General features: G+C 49.5%; 1 protein-coding gene across 1 annotated transcript in view; it reads right to left on the bottom strand.

Annotated features, from left to right (window-relative positions):
* The window catches only part of AKT2 (AKT serine/threonine kinase 2), a 47,842-nt gene extending 38,716 nt beyond the window's left edge, over positions 1-9,126 (bottom strand). The window contains exon 1 of the mRNA XM_059905340.1: positions 9,038-9,126. The gene's annotated coding sequence lies outside the window, so the exon portion shown is untranslated. The remainder of the gene's footprint in view (positions 1-9,037) is intronic.
* Positions 9,127-20,938: the final 11,812 nt, after the last annotated feature.

Here is a 20,938-nt window from a genome sequence, read left to right as displayed (position 1 = left end):
CACTCCCAAGAAACCGAGCCCCTCCCACACCCCAGCCCGCCCTCCCTTACCATCCTCAATGCCCTGCAGAAGAACAGGGCCGCCCGACACACACACACACACACACACACACACACACACACACAGACACACACACACATGGCCCCTTCCGTCTGGCTGAGGGGTTCCTCCCTCACGGGAGCGGCTCCGCACCGCCATCCTCCGCCTGCCTCCCCAGCCGCGCCCTGAGGCAGGGCCTGGTGGTGTGAGACCCCACGTCATCCCTAGGGCACCTTGGAGCAAACAGGCAGGGTCCTAACCAGGGCTAATATTTACTGAGTGCTCACAACGTGCCAGGCCTGGATTCATATTAATAATCCTCACAGCCACCCTGTGAGGTAGATATTATTACTATCCCCATTCTTTGGAAGAGGAAACAGAGACCCAGAGAGAATAAATTGTGTGCTCAAGACCATAACAGCGGGTGAGTGCAGGACATGGCTGATCTAGACAACAGAATTTCCTGTAATGATGGAAATGTGGCTACTGGGGCTAGTCCAACTAAAGAACTAAATTTTCACTTTAATTTTAATTACTTAAAATTTAAATAGCCACACATGGCTAGTGGCTAGCACACTGGAGGTGTAGCTCTATAGAAGCTCTCTTAATGAGGCAGCAGGAGCCTGAAGGCAGGGGCGGGGGTGAGGGTGAGCCAAGTACCACGGATGCTCGCAGGCCCGAGGGCTGGATCATCCCGGCCTGCCGAGGAGATGCTCCCACACTACACCATCACTCCCGAGCCACGACCCTGACCTGCTCACCCCAGAGAGCTGGAACAGGGCTCCGAGGCCCAAACCCACACCTGCAGTCCTGCTGGACTCAAATCCTGACTTCCACTTCCAGGCTGCAAGGGACGCTTCTCTGAAGGTCAGCATCCTCGCTCTGTAACATTTGGTCTTAATACCAACCAGACCAAGCGTTTATTATGTTATTTCAAAAGATGCCTTTTTTGACAACCCAGGGTCATCGTGGGGACCCAATGAAACGTGCTTCCAGCACAGTTGGGGGTGAGGCCGGCGCTTTGGAAGACGAGCAGCAATTACATAAAGGTGAATTCCAAAGTCAAGGGCCAGCCTGAGCCTCAGTTAGCCAGAGCTATGGAAGTGGCAGCTATGTTAATACTGTCACTAGCTGGTTAAAAGGAATTATCCAGATGATTCATGACATGCCCACATTAACTTTTAAAAAAATATCATATAAATGGAAACACACAGCTAGAAAGAAAGCAGACAACTCGCAGACACCACCCCAAAACACATGCTCAACACCCTAACCGGCCACCCCCCACCTAGGTCTCTGGACACCAGTTTGAGAAGCACGGCCCTAGGGGACCCCAGACCTGCCCGAACAACCTGGGTCCTGCCACCCTCCGCTCCCTCCCTCTCCCCCAGCTCCAGCAAGTGGCCTACTCTCAGTAGCACCACCACATCAAGGTACCTCCCACCTCAGGGCCTTTACCCAGACTCTACCCTGCCTGGCCCAGTTCCTGAATGCCTCACCTCAGGAGACTTCCCCAACGCACCCCGCCCCCCCCCCACCATGGCCAGCTTAGATCTCTGTTCCCTTCCTTGGAGCACCAGTAAGGCAAACATTACCTCGTGGCGTCCTCCTCTAGACTAGGTGCTGCTCCCTGATGTCCAGAACTATACGTGGCACAAAGTAGGTACTCAGTAAATTATCTGGTGAGAGAATGGAATATACAAATGACCAGAAACAGCCAAAGCTGGCTCCAGAAGCCATTCAGGAATCAGTGCCTTCCACCCTCATCCCTTCCCCCTGGCCTCTGGGGAAGGATGGAGCTGGCCAAGGTCAGGGCTCCACGGGCATGAGAGGCAGCCGCAACCCCTCTCCCAAGCAGGCACCAAGTGGATCTAACTCACTCATTTCCAGGACAACTGAGGCTTACCTTGTGCCAGCTCTGTCTAGAAGAAGAGAAAGCAAAAAAGAACAGCAGTAACAATCCCAGAAAGAGTGGCCATGGCATTGGTCAGAGACAGAAGAGCCAGTCTTAAAAAGGCAGACTTGACCCCAGACAGAGCTGGGTTCAAATTTCATGTCTGTCACCTATTAAAACTTTAACTTTGGGTAAATCCAATGACCTCCCGGGTCTTCATCTGGGGAGAAGAGCTGCACCGAGCTCCCAGGTCGTGGTGGGAAGCAGGCATGTAAAGCCCTGGAGCAGTGCCTGGCACAGAGAGCCCACTCTGCCAGCTCTCAGCAAAACACGGGCATTCTATGCAGCGCTCTGCACCTCAATTTCCTCTCCACAAAATGGGGTGACTGCTGCCTACCTCAGGGCAGACTTGCCGTGTGTCTGAAAGAGCACGCCCGGAGTGCTCACAGCGTCTGGCCGAGCCCCTGCTCGGCGATGGGCGTGATGAATATTCCTGTCCGGTGCCCTCCCCAGTGGGAACCTCAGCTAATTGGCCTGCCACTCCTTCCCTGCCAACCAATAAGCCCAGGCTGGCCACATCCAGAGCCCCTTCTCTGCTCTCAGGTGCTCAGCCCGACAACCTCCAGCAACAGCAGCTCAGATCCACTGAGCACCTTCTCTGGAGGCCCCATGCCACGTACTTTCTGACACGTTAGCTCCCTGAATCCTCCCTACAGCCCCTCTCGGCAGGGATGTGCCGTCAGCTGAGCAAAATGCATCTCCGAGGGATGAAATCAGGCCCCCACCGTTGCATGGCAACCAAGACAGGAGCCAGGAGCAGGGTTCACACCCAGGTTGGCTGCCCCCAGCCCGGACCACTACACAGAGGATGAACACCTTGAAACCAGGCTGCAGAGGCCTGGGGAGGGGGGCAAAGGAGCGGCAGCCACCCCAGCCCGTTTGGAAAGGGCCCACAAGGTGGCAAACCAAGGCAGCCTTGGATTTCTGGCCTCACCCTTAGAAACAACATCTGTGGAAGAGCTTCCTGGGCAGGACAGCTGGGCCTGAGGAACTTCCTGCAGGAACCTCTGACATGTAGTCTCTCCTCGGCCAGCCCTGGCTTGCTGTCCCTTGTTCCCGCACCCAGGACAGCCGGGACCTGACGTGGGTGCCGAGTTGGCAGCAGGTCCTGCCCTCAAGGGGCCAGGCTGAGCTCCCACTCCACCACCCCTCCCACCCCTGTTCCCTCCCTCCCTCCCTCCCTCCCTCCTGGTCCCGCTCCCAGGGCTGTCTCCCCAAGCTGGGCCTCTTGCTGCTTGGCTGGTTGTCCAGAAGAGCCTGCCACGGAACCACCCCACCGTGCAGCCCAGAGGCCTGGTGGTTGAGAGCCTTCCACTGAGAGCTCTTGGGAAGTTGCAGAGAGGCCCAGGGAGGGGTGTCCCTGGGTCCCCCAGAGGCCTGGAGATCAACTGAGAAAAATACTCCTTTCCATCCCCCCCATCCCAAGGGATTTCTGGAGGCCCAAGGATGTTTGCTCTGAGGGGCTCTGCTCCTTCCGGGAAGATACTCCAGATTGAGCCTGGGACAGCCCCAGGCTCCTGCTTACTGCGCTAAGCCTTAAGTTCCAGGCTCAGGTGTGGGATTAGAAGTCCATGGTTACTGAGCACCTTCCTGGGCTGGGGGGACTCTGGAGCCACTCTGCCCAAATACAAAGCCTGTCAGTGTTGGGGGACCCTGCACAGATTACCAAGGCTCTCCAGGCCTCATTTCTCACCCCTGGGAGGTGGGAACCACAGCTGATTCCTCCTCGGTCTGAGGGGTTTTCACTCAAGTCTCCCATGGCTCTTCACTGCACACCAGTCCTACCTACAGGTCACCTCCCCAGGGAGGCCCTCCCTGATCATTCCAGCTAAAACATAACGTCCCCACTCTCTCTTTCCCCTGTCCCCCATTCATTTGGCCTTTGAAATGTTCATCACAACCTGATGTCCTATTATTAGTTTGTTTGCTGGGTACTTGCCTCCAGTAGAAGGTAGGCCCATAAGGCCCAGTCTTCCAAGTTCTAGAGCAGTGCCAGGAATGTTGCAGGCCCTCAGGCCATAAGCTGAGTGGAAGGCAGAATCAGCAAGTACAGTTTTTAGCAGGTTATTACTGTTGTTCTGTGCTGTTATCTGATATTAGCTGTTTGGTTGAGGAGGGGTGGGCAGAAAATTAGCCCACTGAGCCTCCCCCATCTGTCCCTAAAGGGAAAAGCCATGGACCCTGGGAAACACGGTGTGAAAACCACAGAGGAGGGAGGCAACCAAAAAGGCCTTCGCTCTTTCTACGGCAGAGATTCTACTCAAGAGGGAAGTGGGAGGCAAGTGAAACTCCCTGCCCGGCTCTAAAATCTACCCCCACCCCAGGCAGAAGCCTGAGAACCTCTCATATGGCAAAAGGCATATTCTAAAACCCTGAATCTGACCAAGCTGCTCCTCAGGATGGTCTACAAGGCTCTGAGCGACCCTGCCTGCCCTCAGCCCCTGGCCTGCCGCCCAGCCGCGCCTCGCCTCACCCTGCAGGGCCACACGGGCCTCTGTACAGCCTGTCCCTGCACCCCACTGAGCTCAGTCCTCCCTGCACTTTTTTCACTGTGGTTCCCCCCACACCCCAAGGCTGTTCCTTCTCAGGTCACCTTGTCAATCTGAGATCAGCTCAGAGGCCTTGCTGACAGCCCATCGCACCTGATTTTAATTGCCAAGCACCCCCCTTTAACCTGCCCCTTGTTTATTCAGCAGGTTTAGGGTTTGTCTCCCTCAGCTCCATGGGGGTAGGGCCTTTGTTAAGTGCCCCGCTGTATCCCCAGCACCTGAAGCAATGCCAGGCACAGAACAGGTGTTCAATAAATGGTGACGGATGAATGAAAACCTTTCCTCAGCTCTGCAATGCCTTCGGGATCAAAGCCACACTTCCTGCCAGGCCCACGAGGCTGTGAGAGGTCTGGCCCCGACTCCCACAAGCACTGCTGCTACCCTCCCTGGTGGAGACCACCCTTCTGCCTCTCGGCCTTCAAAAGGACTGTTCTCACCCAGGTCAAGGCCGCTACCACCACTCCTGGGAGCTATGGTGGAGAGTCAATAAAAGCACAAGTAGGAAAAGGGTTTAGCAGAGTATGACATCTGGAAAGGAGCTAGAATTTCGACCTCGGAGGAGGGGCTCCGGGCAGCAACTGTGTAGGAGAGGGCGGGGACCTGGGGGCTGCATTTGCCCCACCCCTCAAGCCTCCAGAACCTCTTGTTTCCTCACCTGGAAAATGGAGATGCTAATTTCAGTCCTGCCTTCCTCCTGGTGTTACCTGACAAGGCTCTGTAACCTGGGAAGGGCCTTCAAAATCCTAGCGGAAGTAATAAGAATTACAATTGTTAAGATATCCTGAGGGCTCACCCTGTGCCAAGCTTCTTAAATAGTGATAACAGGAAACGTTTACTGCAGGCTTACTGTTACACCTGCACAGTTATAAGTGCTCTCCAGAAATTAACCCGTTTAACCTTCAGAACAACCTATCAGGAGGGAATTATCATCATCCCATGACACAAATGATGAAATGAGCTCAGAAGAATTGAGAACCTGCTCAGAGTCACACAGGCAGCAAATGGTAGGGCTGGATTTGAAGCACTGAAGCACTTCAGTACAGCTCTTTACAGAGTTTAGAAACCAGGACAGCAGACTCCTGGATTCTGGCTGGGCCAGGCTGGGGGGCTGGATTCCAGGATGATGCCTGAGAGGACTGAGGGTGGGAGTGGTGGGTTAGGATCGATGCCCTCAGACTGCCACCGGAGCATTTATTCAGTGCCAGGCACCGTTCTAGGAGCTTCTCTTGGATTCCTTCATTTAATCCTCATGAAAGCCTGAGGGGGATGTCATTCTGAGCCCATTGCACGGAGGTGAACACTGTGGCCCCAGGTCACACAACTAGAACGTGAAAGCACCAGAACTTGCACACATGCCCACTACACCATCCTTGTGCAGGGACCTCAAACATGGGTCCCCTGGTAGCTGTGTCACCCCCTACATGTCTCTCCTGCTGTTTCCTCCCGGCTCCCAACAGACATTCTGCCCCAGGTTAAAAGATGCCCTGGCTCAACTCTGAGGAGGGAACAAGTTTTATCAGCAAGCCCAGAAACTGCTAGACTGGCTGCCGGCAGAGGTGCTCATGGCAGCCCTAGGTTCCAAGGGTGAGGGGAAGGAAATGCCCAAGGGTGCAGCTGGCAGGGTCTAGGGCAGGAGCTCTGAGGTGACAGAGACCCTCTCCAGCTTTGGGACCATGAACAAAGAATTCATTCAAACCCCAGTCTGGCCCCCAAGCGTCTGACAGACCTAGAACGAAGCAATTCCTCCTCTGAGCCCCAATTTCTGACTCTGAAAAATGGACAGAAACACCATATCCACCCCTGGATTCAACTAAACCACTGTTCCAGTTACCTGTTGACAAGCAGTTTACCTGAGGCCAAACCAGGCCAGGGGTTCACATCCCAGCTCTACCACTTCCAACTTTGAGATGTCGGGCGAATCATTTCACTTCATAGCAAGTGTCTTGGTTTCCTCATCTGTAAAATGGGTATCACACAGCTACCTAACTCATAGGAGTCTATAAAACAGGCGTAACCATACCTACCCCATGGGTGTGTTTTGAGATTTAAATGAGGTCATGGGGTACTTCCCTGGTGGCGCAGTGGTTAAGAATCCGCCTGCCAATGCAGGGGACATGGGTTCAAGCCCTGGTCTGGGAAGATCCCACATGCCTCGGAGCAACTAATCCCGTGCGCCACAACTACTGAGCCTGCATTCTAGAGCCCGCGAGCCACAACCATTGAGACTGCGTGCCACAACTACCGAAGCCCGCACACCTAGAGCCCATGCTCCTCAACAAGAGAAACCACCGCAATGAGAAGCCCACGTGCCACAACAAAGAGTAGCCCCCGCTTGCCGCAACTAGAGAAAGCCAGTGCGTAGCAACGAAGACCCAATGAAACCAAAAATAAATAAATAAATAAATAAATAAAATAAATAAAAATGAGGTCATGTGTGTAAAAGGCCTGTCACATGCCTGACATAGGGTGAATGTTCAATAAAATTCACTAGCTCTGGAAATGATCTGCCACTCTGTGCCTCAGTTTCCCCTTCTAAAATGGAGATCATGACAACAGTACACAAAGCTCTAGGCTGAGGGAATTCTGCAAGTTAATCCACATGAAGCATTCTGAACAGTGTATGGCGCACAGAATGCACTCAATAAATATCAGCCATTGGTCTCAAGATTATTGTTTTTACTACTGCTGTTAATCCCATCAGGCAAACCCTCTAAAAGCTGGCAGATCAGAGAAAGAACCCCTGGTGCAGAGAAATTCTACAGAGCCACCGTGGCCTCACAGAGACTCAAGGACTGTTCTCTCCAGCAACCACAACCCATGGAAGCCAGTTAGCTTGGAAGCTGATGATGTGGACCAGAGCGACTGTCTGCCCCCTTTGACCACATCACCAGCCCACATTAGCTGGGTCAATCAGGGATTATGGCCAGCCCTCTGGGAACTCCAGACCCAGGACAAAGGTTACGGAGCAAGCCAAGGTCACAGGCTGGCCTGAGGAGCCAAGCTCCCACCCAGCAACCACAGTGAGAAACCAGATTCGTGGGGGATTTGGCCGCCCCAAGTCCTTCGGAGCAGCCTTCCTTCCTGGGTCAGTGTGGGGCAGGGGCACCGCCACCAAGTCCCCTTGGCCTACGCAGAGAGGAACAGCTGGGAAAACAGCACTCAGCCTCATTGCCGCCTAACGGTGAAGCCAACTGTTATCGCCTGGTGGGGAGCGTAAACATGATGGGCGTCTGGACCAAGGAGACACAAACATGTGTCTGGCCTCATGGCCAGGATGGAGGGGCCTGGGGTGGTGCCTGGCCCCTTGGCACCCACCACCAACCACTCTCAGGCCAGAGCTTCTGATGCTTCTCTGACAGAGGAAGAGTAAACAAGGTTCAAGGGCAGACCATGGAAGACCTAATTACACCCAGGCCTCTTGCTGAGCCCCAGTGCCTTCCAAATGAGAGGAAAGGGGTGCTCAGAATTCCAAGGATAAAAATGTCCCAGCCACCCTCCCCTCGGGGAGAAGTGTCCCTCAAAGCACTCCTTCCTCCCAAGTCTTAAGCAGGTCCAGGGACACAGATCCTCAAATCCAAGCTCCATACCCCCTCCCCTCCCTAATATGGAGCCGAAAGCTCAGAAAACAAGCGGCTTCTAAGACGTCTCCCCCCCACGCCCCAGCCAAAACCATGGGAAGAATTTGCCACAGAGGTGTCCCAACACACCTTAAAATAAGGTTTAATAACATGAAAAGGTTCTAGGGTAGACAGCAGTCCCACTGACCATCCAGTTCCCCCCAAAGTCAATAAGAAGTTCAATAAAGGGTGATTCCCCCTCCAGGTCAGCGTAAACCCCCAAGCTCCACCCACCAAACACAGGAGGCAGAACCCCCTCCTCATCGCTCGGCATTACAGCGCTCCCAAAGTACTCCCCTGAACACCCACTCGGGCCCGTGCCCCCGCCCAGCGCGGTCCCTCAAAATTATAAACATCACATCGCGGCTCTACGTTCTAAGGATGGCTCCCCCCAGGACCTCAGTGGTACAACCCAAAGGGCGCTACCCGGGCCACACTAGGTACAGCTCCCTCCCCAGAAGCCCCTACCTCTCTAAGCACACTCTAGGAACTATTTCCACAGCCCCCTACACTTGCTAAGACGCGCCCCCTCAAAGGCTTAGCCCTCGCACACCAGGCGGGCTCCCCCCTCCCAGCCCACTGGCTCAACCCCAGCCCAGCACGCAGGGGTCTGCGCCTCCAGCCCTTCAGTGGTTCGGTCCCCACACTTTGATATGCGCCCCCTGCAGCTTCAGTGGTTCAGCCCGCCGCCCCCGCCCCCTCGGGGCTAGTCCAACCGCCCCCGCGCAGCCTCCCCAACTCAATCCCGGAAGGGGGGGCTCAAGGACTACGGTCCCCGCCCAGTGGGCACCGGTGGTACGGCCCAGCGCGGCTTTGCGGGGGTCCGGACGCGACCATCGCGGGGGGGGACGCTTGGGGACACGCGCTGGCGCACTCACCTGTCACCGGCGGCCGCCCAGCCTCTCTGGCGGGGTTCTACTCCTGCCCATCGCCACGCTACGCTTGATTCCGCTCCTTGTGTTTCCTGGCGGCGGCGGCGGCAGCACCAGCAGCAACGCCTTAGCGTAGCCAGGCCCAACGGCTCGCGCGGCGCGGCCCCCCCGCCCCCTCCCCCCAGCCCCCGCTTACCGCCCCCTCCCACCCTCTGGACGGAAATACCGCCTTCTCCCGCCACAAACAGGAACTGACGCGAGAGAAGGAGAGAGGGACTCGAAGAGCGCTAGAGCGCAAGCGCAAGGAAGGGGCGGTGGCCGACTCAGAGAAGGGCGCCTGCGTACATTAGGCAAGCTTGAGCCGGTGTGGGCAAGGGATGTGCCTCGCGCAGGCGCCGGACGGGAAAAAAAAAAAAAAGAAGAAGATTGCGCAGGCTCAGTAAGACTCTGACTCCCGCTTTCCCCGGAGGCTAGCCGCGATGATATTTCCCGGCAGCCCCTGGTCCTTATTTACATGCGCTTTGATCTGGTTTTACTCCGCTCTCGCCTTTAGTTCAGGTTTGGAGGCTCTAAAAGAGCCTTGGAGCAGGCGTTAGGAAGGGTTTCCTTTTCAGTATTTCCTCTCATGGTTGAGCACAGGCTATGAAGCCACACAAACCCAGCTTTGCATTTCCTTACTGGTGACTGTGGGCAGAAGGCTTTACCATTTTCTGTGCCTCAGTAGCTACATCTGCAAAATGGAAACAATCATAGCTGCGCCCCTGGGCTGTTGGGCTATTTTATGTAACCAGAACGGTGTAAGTCAATTAGACATGCTATAACTCCAAAATATTAATCCTATCTGCTCATGATATATATATGCAATTAAATATGGGATATAACTTTTTTACGGGGTAACTTGGGCCTACAAAGGCCTTAAAATAGCCCTGGGGGGGGGAAAAAAAAGAGCTTTGCACAGATCCTGGCCCGTGTATTAGCTAGTGTAGTAGACAGCTGTGAGACATCCGGATCCCAGTCCTTGTTCTCTCATGGGCTGGGTGGGGCTTCCTACTTTATGAATTTGGGTTCCAGTAATGCCACACAGAAGGCCTGGCTGGGAGTTGAAGAACCCTGGGTCCACCTAAGTCTGCGAGAGTGTCTCAGGCAAAGTCCTACTCAGGGGTGGTAGTTTCCCCAGAGGTAAACCTACTGCTGGAACTAGCCCTCTGCTGGTGGGTCTCCAGCTGGGAACTCTTTGCTCTGTGTTCCTAATTCCTGGTCTTCCCCCTTAACACTCTGACCAGAGCCTCCCCCGCTACAACCCTGACCATTTTAGCCTCTCACTGCCTGGTAACAGATCTGTCTCCTCCACTGCACAGTGAGCCCCAAGAGGGAAGAGTCCAGGACTATCTTAGTCATCGCTGTGTACCTAACACTAACCAGCAAAGGTCCTGGCACAGAGTGGGCTCTCGAGGAATATTTGTTTCAAAAAGTAGCCCTTCTGCTCTAATCTAGACTCAAGGTTACTCTGGCCTACTCGATTTACTCCACTCCAGGATGTACAGCTCATAGCCCATTCCCCTACCTCTAAGTCTTCCTGGGCTAGCTCGAATCCCTGCCCCTCCTGGGAAACAGGATGGATTACAAGACACAGAGATCTCACTGAAAGCTTCCGTGTGCTTGTGTCTGAACTTGTAGGGGCAGTAGTAGTAAAGGGTAATGGCTTTCAAACTATTTTAAGACCTAGTAGGAATTCCCTGGTGGCCCAGCAATTAGGACTGGGCACTTTCACTGCCGAGGGACCGGGTTCAATCCCTGGTTGGGGAACTAAGATCCCACAAGCCATGGCGCAATCAAAAAAAAAAAAAAAAAAGACCAAGAACACACAGATGTATACTTACAATCCTGTGAAACAAAAGTGTCACCAAAGGGAACTCCCTGGCAGTCCAGTGGTTAGGACTCTATGCTCTCACTGCTGAGGGCCTGGGTTCAGTCCCTGGTTGGGGAACTAAGATCCCACAAGCTGTGAGGTGCAGCCAAGAAAAAACAAAAGTGCAACCAAATGCTATTTACCCTATGTATGATGCACTCTGATATTTAACTTTTTTTTTTCAGTGCTGTTTGAGACTCCGCTGATCTGATTTTCTGACCCATTAATGGGTCGTGCCTTGCAGTTTGAAAAACACTAGTCTGGGAGCGAACAACACTTACTGGCTTTGGAAATAGATGGGCCCTAGTTCTAATCATGCCTCTCTTGTGTCCTCGTCAAAATAACACCATTTCTCTGAGCCTGCCTTTCCTCATTGCAAAACAGTAGCAATAGAATTCATTTAGCAATTATTACAGGCCAGGTTCTGTTCCTGACACAATCTCACCAATGTTATCCTGTTGCTGTCAACACAATCTTGGAGGTTAAGTGGGACAGTATGTTAACGGGCTTGCTCAGGGTCCCAGGACAAGTTAGGGGTGGAGGCGGGATTTGAACCCAGGTAATCTGATAGAAGAGCCTGTGCTTTGAACTCATACCATGCCGGAAAATGGAAAGTAATAGCCCTACTTCTGTCCCTTGTGTTGCTTTGGCAAACCACTTAATTATTGTTTGGGGGTCTCAGTCTCTCAATTTCCACATCAAGGGTGATTGAGGAGAAAATTTCCTAAAACCCCAAATTGTTCTCTACCCTCTAATCTATTCTGTGAACTTCCCGCCTATGACTATAAATATGGACTGCACAGGCACTTTTCTGGGGAGAAGGGCCCAAAGCTTCTCATCTTTAGTCTGCTCAAAGGCCACTTGATTCAAAAAAGATGATGAAGAATCCTGCCCTGAGGGATGGAGAGGGCATCTCCTCAAAGTCCCCTTCTGTCCCCAGGGAGTGGGAATAAGCCCCTAGAGTTCATTTCAACCCTTCTCAAAGATTGGGCTCCAATGGTGATGGGGCAAGCTGCCTGGGCCAGCCATAAAGAACCTCCTGGTAGCCCCAGATGGGGAGACTTCCACTCCACCCGACAAAGTCTGGGGGGGTCTATCCCTGGCAGTGGCTCTGGGGGGGGACCCTCCCTGCTACATGGGTGATCAGGAGATACAAGCAGGAATACTCAGATTTCCCCCTTTCTTCATCCTAAGCAGAGCATTTTCAAGGGAGAAAGTCCATAGCATTGATCAGATTCCCGAAGAAGACTGGAACTGTTAAAAAAAAAAAAAGTTTTTATTTAAAAGAGTTTCCCACACTATACAGAAATGTTGAAATAATATCTTTGATGCCGCAGCCAGAAGTTACTAAGCCCCACCCTAGATGCTACTGTGTTGGAAAGATCCTTTTAGAGTCATTTTAAGTGTTTGGCAGTAGTACAGATAAGGGATTCTGTAAACGTTGGTTCCAATTTCCTTTTTATAATATGTTTTATCGTTCAAAAATTCTAATAGAAGATACCATGCACCATGCACATTCAACTTTTTAACACATCGCAGATTTCCAAAACGTGTAAGGTGAGGCTAAATGTGCTTTAGTGCAAACCTTGGGATAAAACTTTTTCTACTCTTAAGACTGGACACCTTATCGATCTGCTCTGAACATGTAGATGGCTTCTCATCCTGCATGAAATAAAAGCTAAAGGCCTGGGACTTCCCTGATGGTGCAGTGGTTAAGAATCTGCCTGCCAATGCAGGGGGCATGGGTTCAATCCCTGGTCCGGGAAGATCCCACATGCCGTGGAGCAACTAAGCCCATGTGCCACAACTACTGAGCCTGTGCTCTAGAGCCCGCAAGCCACAACTACTGAGCCCATGTGCCGCAGCTACTGAAGCCCGCGCACCTAGAGCCCGTGTTCTGCAACAAGAGAAGCCACTGCAATGAGAAGCCCACGCACCGCAACGAAGGGTAGCCCCCACTCGCCACAACTAGAGAAAGCCCGCGCACAGCAACCAACACAGCCAAAAATAAATAAAATAAAATAAATAAATTTATTTTAAAAAAAAGCTAAAGGCCTCACCATGGTCTTCAGGGACCTATGTGAGCTGCCCCTATCTTACTAACTTCATCTCAAGCTACTCTCACCCTTGACCACCATATCCTAGACACACTAAACTCTTCTCTGCCCCACCAAAAAGACAAGCTTGTTCCTACCTCAGTGCCTTTGCACTTGCTGTTCCTTTTGCCTGGACTGGTCATCTCCCTGATCCTGATCTTTGCATGACTGACTCCTTGTCTTTCAGAACTCAGTTCAAATCTCATCTCTATAGAGAGGCTTTCCCTGGTCACCCCAAATCCAAAAGAGCCATACTGTCACTTCTTTTCAGCATATTTGAATTCTCTACCTAGCGCTTAACACTAAAGAATTTTTTTAATTTTGTAGCTGTCTTCCCCCAAAACCAGAACATAAATTTGCCCATGAGGGCAAAGACTTGTCTTGGGCTGTATTCCCAGCGTCTAGAACAATGCCTAACACACAGTTGGGACTTGGGGATCAATAAATATTTGTTGACTGAATGTGGTTTTGATTAGGAAAGTTAAAGCTCTGTACCGGGGTGAATTTTACTTCAGGTCTGAACTTGTCTACTCACAAAAAGTTGAACAAATAATAATCTCTTAACCTTTATTGAAGAATTCCCACATATCAGGCACAGTGCTGGTCACTATATCCATGACCTGAATATGTTCCTGCAGGTAGAAGTCTCTGTAAGGCCTATTTTGCAGAAGTAAATATAGGCCCAGAGAGGGGAAGTCTCCTGCAAAATATCACATAGCCAGAATGTGGCACCCAGATCCATTCCCAAAGATGTCTCAGGCCAAGCCCATGTTTTTACCCACAGCACTGGAATTCACCTGCTTGAGTCCAGATTTGAGATACAGCAAAATCTCATTTTATGCTGTTAAGGTATGTGGATTATTTGAATTGAGAATTTTTTTTTTAAGATTTAATTTTATTTATTTTTGGCTGTGTTGGGTCTTCATTGCTGCGCACAGGCTTTCTCTAGTTGCGGCGAGCGGGGGCTACTCTTCGTTGTGGTGCGCAGGCTTCTCACTGCGGTGGCTTCTCTTGTGCGGAGCACGGGCTCTAGGCGCGCGGGCTTCAGTAGTTGTGGCACGTGGGCTCAGTGGTTGTGGCTCACGGGCTCTAGAGCGCAGGCTCAGTAGTTGTGGCGCACGGGCTTAGGCGCTCCGGAGCATGTGGGATCTTCCCAGACCAGGGCTTGAACCCGTGTCCCCTGCATTGGCAGGCGGATTCTTATCCACTGCGCCACCAGGAAAGACCGAAAAATATTTAAAACATAGTTTCCCACATTATTGAGAAAAAATGAGATGATATGAATATCACCTAATTTCTTTTTAGCTCAAATCACTTCACAGCTGCCCCAGAAGACGATTTATAAACTCTATTTGTGCTGTTACCACAAGATGGCGCCACGTGAGCTGACCATCCCGGCTGGAACCCAGCTGACTTGCAGGCATCAGGCCTTCCTGGAGAAAGTTGGACCTTTGTGTTGTTATGGAAACATTCACTGTTTAAAAGGAAACTCTGACATAACACCTAAACGCAACACATGATTGGAATTGGATTCTGAGCCGGGGATAAAAATAGCAATAATGAATTTTATTGGGACAATTGATGAAATTGGAATATGAACTGGGGTTTAGATAAGAGTATTGTATACTCATTAAATTTCTTGGTTTTGATGGTTGTACTGTGCTTATGAAAAAAATTGTTCTTGTTCTTAGGAAATAAACACTGAAGTATTGCGAGGTAAAGGGACATCATGTTCAACTGAACTCTCAAATGGTTCAAAAACACAACGTGTGTGTGTGTGTGTGTGTGTGTATGTGTGTGTGTGAGACGCGCTTATGGAGACAGGGAGGGGAGAAGAGAGAATGATAAGACAAATGGAGCAAACAGTTGGCAAATCCGGCTGAAGAGTACACAGGAATCTCTTGTACTATCCTTGCTACTTTGCTGTAAGTTTATAATTATATTAAAATAAAGAGTTACCCCAAAAGCTCTTTTTTGTAGCCAGTGAGAATGTCACTAAAGGGTTCTTTAAGTGGTGATGCTAATGCTGGTATGGAAAATCTTCCCTGAAAATCATCAATTTCAGACAGATTAGATGACCACACTGTGCCAGGCACTGTTTAAGCCCTTCACATGAATTGACTCATTTAATCCTCATAATCATCCTGTGAGGTGGATGCTACTATTACTCCCATCTTAGTGAGGAGGTAACTAAGGCACAGAGAGGTTGAGTAACTTGCCCAAGATCACACAGCTGCTCTTAATCATAACAGCTCAAGCTCTTAACCATAATAGACCATCAAGAAGGCCAAATGATCACCAGGATATGCTATGTTGGTTATTTAGGAACAAGCACTGCATTAAATATGAGGGAGCAGAAAAGGCAGCTCTAGGGGAAAACTTTGGAACAATGAATGTAGGTTTATGTGCTCTGAACCCCTGCCTCAACCTGACATTCAAGTCTATGTAAAAGTCAGTCTTGAATTATGCAAGGTTTAGCCAAAATAAAATAGGGAAATAAAATGGCTGCTTATTCTGATGTGAACCTGCTAGCCGTCAACACTGGAGGAAAAATTAGAATGTTCCTTAAACAAATCTGATTATTCTCAATATTTACTTTTAAATACACAAATGGCATACGTTCAAACTTATAAAACAGGAGCATTCCCTTTGCCTCTGCAGTTTAGCTCCTAGATATTTACCCTATGGATATGTTCACACATAAGCAAACGATGGTATACACAAGAGGCGCTGTTTGTGATAGAAAAAGACTTAGAAACCACCTAAATGCCCACAATAAGGGACTGGTTCAAAGGTACATCCACACAAGGGAATACTATGCAGTTAGTTTAAAAGGAAGCTCTTTCCAATAAGGACATTGAAAGATGTTTAAGGACTTCCCTGGTGGTGCAGTGGATAAGAATCCGCCTGCCAGTGCAGGGGACACGGGTGCGAGCCCTGGTCCGGGAAGATCCCACATGCCGCGGAGCAACTAAGCCCGTGCGCCACAATTACTGAGCCTGCGCTCTAGAGCCCGCGAGCCACAACTACTGAGTCTCTGTGCCACAACTACTGAAGCCGGCGTGCCTAGAGTCCATGCTCCGCAACAAGAGAAGCCACTGCAATGAGAAGGCTGCGCACCACAACAAAGAGTAGCCCCCGCTCACTGCAACTAGAGAAAGCCCACACACAGCAACAAAGACTCAGTGCAGCCAAAAATTAATTAATTAATTAATTTTTTAAAAAGATGTTTACAATTATTAGCCATCAGGGAAGTGCAAATCAAAACCACAATAATAAGATATCATTCCAAACCCACTAGGATGGCAATAATCACAAGACAGATAATTAAGTGTTGGCAAGGATATGGAGAAATTGGAACCCTCATACACTACTGGTGGGAAAGTAAAATGGTATAGCCACTTTGAAAAACAGTCCAGCAGTTCCTGAAATGATTAAAAATAGAATTAACTTATGATCCAACAATTCTACTCCTAGGTATATACCCAAGAGAATTGAAAACATACGTCTACACAAAATTTGTACATGAATGTTCATAGCAGTATTCATAGTACCCAAAAAGTGGAAACAACCCAATGTCCACACAATGCAATATTACTCATCAACAAAAGGAAATGAAGTACTGCCACATGCTACAACATGGATGAACCCTGTGGAAGTGGAAGAAACCAGACACAAAAGGCCACATATTGTATGATTCCATTTATATGAAATGTCCAGAAGAGGCAAATCTATACAGACAGAAAGTAAACTAGTGGTTGCCAAGGGCTTGGAGCGGGGGGTGGGGTAGAGTATGGGAGGACTTGGGGATTGATGCTTAAGGAGTGTGGGTGTTTCTTTTGAGGATAATGAAAATATTCTAAACTTGTGGTGATGGACACGACTCTGTGAATAACCAAAAGCCACTGAAGTGTGCATTTTTCTTTTTTTTTGAAGTGTGCATTTTAAATGGGTGAATTGATATGAAATGATCTCCAGGATATATATTAAGTAAAAAAAGCAAAGTGTAAAACTATCATATATTCTACCATCTGAGTAAGAAAATATAGTTATGTTTTTAAATGAAATGTTTCTGGAAGGACACATAAAACCCCAGTAACACTGATTGCTCCTGGAGAGGGGAACTGGACAACTGAGGCATCTAGAGTAGGAGAGAGAATTGTTTTTTTTTAATTGGTAATAGAAAGTATTAAACCAAGAAAGTATTAAAACTTTGAACACAATGAACATCTGTGTGCCCATCACCCAACTTTAAAAACCACTACCATACAGTTGAACCCCATGTGCACCTCTCCAATCACATCCCATCCCACCCCTGAAGTGATCCACTGTCCTACATTTGGAGTTTATCATTCCCATGCATTTTATAATTTCATTACACTCTTAAGTATCTGTAACCAATATGCATTATTTTGCTTTTTTTGTTGTTGTCACTGGCCGCGTGGCTTGCAGGATCTCAGTTCCCCGACCAGGGACTGAACCTGGGCCATGGCAGTGAAAGCCCAAAATCCTAACCAGTAGGCCACCAGGGAACTCCCTATTTTGCATATTTTAAAACTACACATATTCTTCTGTCATCTGCTTTTATCACCCAATGTTTTGCTTTATTCATATTGATATGTACAACTTTAGTTCATTTTCATTGAAGTGTAATATTCCACATCCAATACATAATGTAATACATCCAGTATTGATGTACTGGGCTGGCCAAAAAGTTCGTTCGGGGTTGTCCTTGCCCTCTTACAGAAACCCGAACGAACTTTTGGGCCAACCCTATATAGTTTTCCAAGATGGCCACAACGTGATCTCTCATCCCATATGCTCTTCTTACAATGAGACACTGACATTCCTGTCACTGAGAGGTAGGGCCCATGGTCCTCTTGAATCTAGGTGGGCTAGTGTGACTATGGCAGAAGTGAAGCAATGTGAGTGACTTCCAATGCTAGGTTAGAAAAGGCAGTACAGTTTTCCCTGACTCCCTTGAGAAGCTTGCTCTTTGAACCCAGCTGCCATGTTGTAAGGAAGCCCAGGCCACGTGGAGAGGCCACATGTAGGCATTCTGGCTGATAGCCCACACTCAGGTTTTATCTAAGCGCCAGTATTGGTTAACCACCAGACGACTGGGGAAGCTTTCAAGAGGACGCCAGCCCCAGCCAAGATCTTACAGCAAGCGCGTGAGAGCGCCCAAGTTATAACAGTCTAATTGAGCAAGTCAGCACCCAGAGCCATAAGAGATACTGATTATTGACCTGAGCCACTAAGCATTGAGGTGATTCATTACGCATTAGATAATTAGAACCTCTATGTCACAATCTGCCCATTCTCCAGCAGATGGATATTTGGGTTGTTTCCAAGTTTTTTATGGCATTACAACAGTGATCTTATGAACATTCTGATACATGTCCTGTGTGCACGTGTAAGCTTCTCCAGAAGGGTAGTTACTGGGTTGGAGAATATGTCATCTTCAATTACACTACAACCTATCAAACTATTTTCCAAAATGGTTGATACCAACTTACATTCCAACAGCATTATATACACTCCTATTACTCCAAACCTTCCCCAACACTTGAGACTTTTTTTTTTGCTAGTCTTTTGCCCAGTAGGGCACAAAACAGTCTTATTGTATATATCCTTTTGTACCTTTGAATTTTGTGTTGTTTGCATGAATTAATGCAAAATGAACATTTAAATGTATGCTAATAAATTACTGCTTTTCTGTTTTAAGCATGTTTTATATATTGGGGTTCCATATTAAGATTACTTTTTTTTTTTTTTTTTTTTGGCCACACCACATGTCTCTCATTATCCAGCAGGCTAGCCCAGGCTCTTCTACACAGTGGTGGTTGCATGGTTCCCAAAAGCAGCATAAGAGGGCAGGCCCCAGTGCACAAAGCATCTCTTAAGCCCTATCAACTTAGCAAAGCACGTATTTTGTACTTCCTAGGTGGTGGTCCATATTAGCTCTTAGCATCCCCTGATCCACTTCCTCCAGCGGTCTCCAATTAGAAGACTCCAACTGCTCTTAATTCCTTTTTGGAATGGGGTGATATAAGTAAATCATCTGAAGAGTGCCAATAATCTTGGGGGAGAACCTCATTCAGATCTGTGAGTGACCCAATAACAGTGTTTGCACTAAAGTGATATGATTGGAGTTCTTCAAATTCACCCCTGAATTGACCCCACCTTTCTCCATTGCAGCACTACTTGTAATAACAAGGAACTGGAAACAACCTGAATTCCCTTCCAAAAAGGACTGGGTAAGTAAGCTAGGCCGTTAACGTGCGTGTGTGCTTGTCTGTGTGCACTGTGTGTTCCTCTTGTATGTATGCGTGAATGTATGTGTGTATGTGTGCACACGCACGCACACACATCTCTGGAAGGCTTATCCAAGACATTGGTAACACTAGTGGCCTCTGAGGAGCGGACTGGGGAGCTAGGAGACTTGGGAAGAGACTTTTCACCGTGAAGCCCTTCGTATCTTGGCATTTTGCACCCTGTGTATGTATTATGCTCAAATACGTTTCACAGAACCAGAGAAAAAATAACGCACCCTTGTGGGCCACAGCTGTTGGGGCTGGTTTGGGGGAATCGCCAAATCAAATGAGTGGGACACTGGCACTCTGGAGCGACTAGGAGGCCGAGGAGGTGTCCGGCTCCACCCTGTCTGGCAGCCGGTGGCAGGATGGGCATGACCCTCAAGGCCCGAGGCCTCCCAGAGCTGCAAATGCTCCCTAGGGTAAGTTGGTGGGGACGGGGTAACATGTACGCACAGACAACTATAGCAAATCCAAAACCACTCTCCTATGACCCCACCCTCCCCTCTCCAAAAGGGCCTTGTCTCAAATCTGCGGTTGAGGCAGCACAGGGCAGGGGCTAAAGGGCGAGGCTCCTGGTCACCTCCCTGGTGGCAAGCCCAGTGCTGCCGCTTCCCAGCTGGTGAGGCCTTCAGCAGTTCGTTCCCTTCTGCGCCTCTCGAAGGAGGCAAGAGTGACTCGACTAACCTCATCAGCTTTTCATGAGAAGTGAGCTATACATGCTTTTATATCATTTCAGTTCCTATTACACATCAAGAAATTACCCCGTGCTCTTAAATTTAGTAACTGGAACTCTTCCAGTTAACCCTGGCAGTTGCTAAAATTATCCATGAAGTGGAACTCAGGGAAATTACTGGGGGGAGGGGGGGGTAAAAAAAGGAGTTGAAGATCAGCAAGAAACCTGTGTATATGTGTGAGCGCCTCCTTGTGGCCCTGACACAAAAGGACGGTCTCTGGAATCTTGACATTGCCATCCTCTGCCGTCCTTCTGAGGTCCAGAAGGTCCACGAGGGTCTGGCCTGGGCCCTCCCCAGGAGAGGGGTCTATGGGTCCTCCCTCTACCACTCTACCACTGCCCCTCATACTGAAGTCCGGCCCCTCACACCGCAGGCCCAGTGCTTGGGACGCCGCCTGACACACAGTAGCCTTCCCAAATGACGTTACTAAAAACCTAAAAATAAGTGGATGATCACTTACGAAGACAAAAACAGGTCTGGAGATGGATGATGGTGATGGTTATACAACAATATGAATGTACTTAATGCCACTGAACAGTACGCTTAAAAACGGTTCAAACGGTAAATTCTGTGTTATGTATATTTTATAACAATGAAAAAAAAAAATGGATGAGGTCTAATCTCAGCTTTACCTGCAGTTAGTTCTCCTCCAAACCCCTTGCCCACTCCTTGGTAATCTCCTTATCAGATCCTGTTCTCTACATGGGAAAAGGGCCCCAACTCCCTTCTGGGTCCCCTCCTCTCTCTCTACCCTTTTCCAGCTGGTATCGCCAGGCCCTCGGCTTTGAACACGGCTGTACTCTGAGCACCCCCCGAGCTGCTGCCCCAGCAGCCTGCTCACCTCTCAG

Source organism: Balaenoptera ricei, chromosome 19, assembly GCF_028023285.1.
Source record: "Balaenoptera ricei isolate mBalRic1 chromosome 19, mBalRic1.hap2, whole genome shotgun sequence".
Taxonomy (NCBI): domain Eukaryota; kingdom Metazoa; phylum Chordata; class Mammalia; order Artiodactyla; family Balaenopteridae; genus Balaenoptera; species Balaenoptera ricei.
This window is presented reverse-complemented; position numbering and strand designations above follow the sequence as displayed.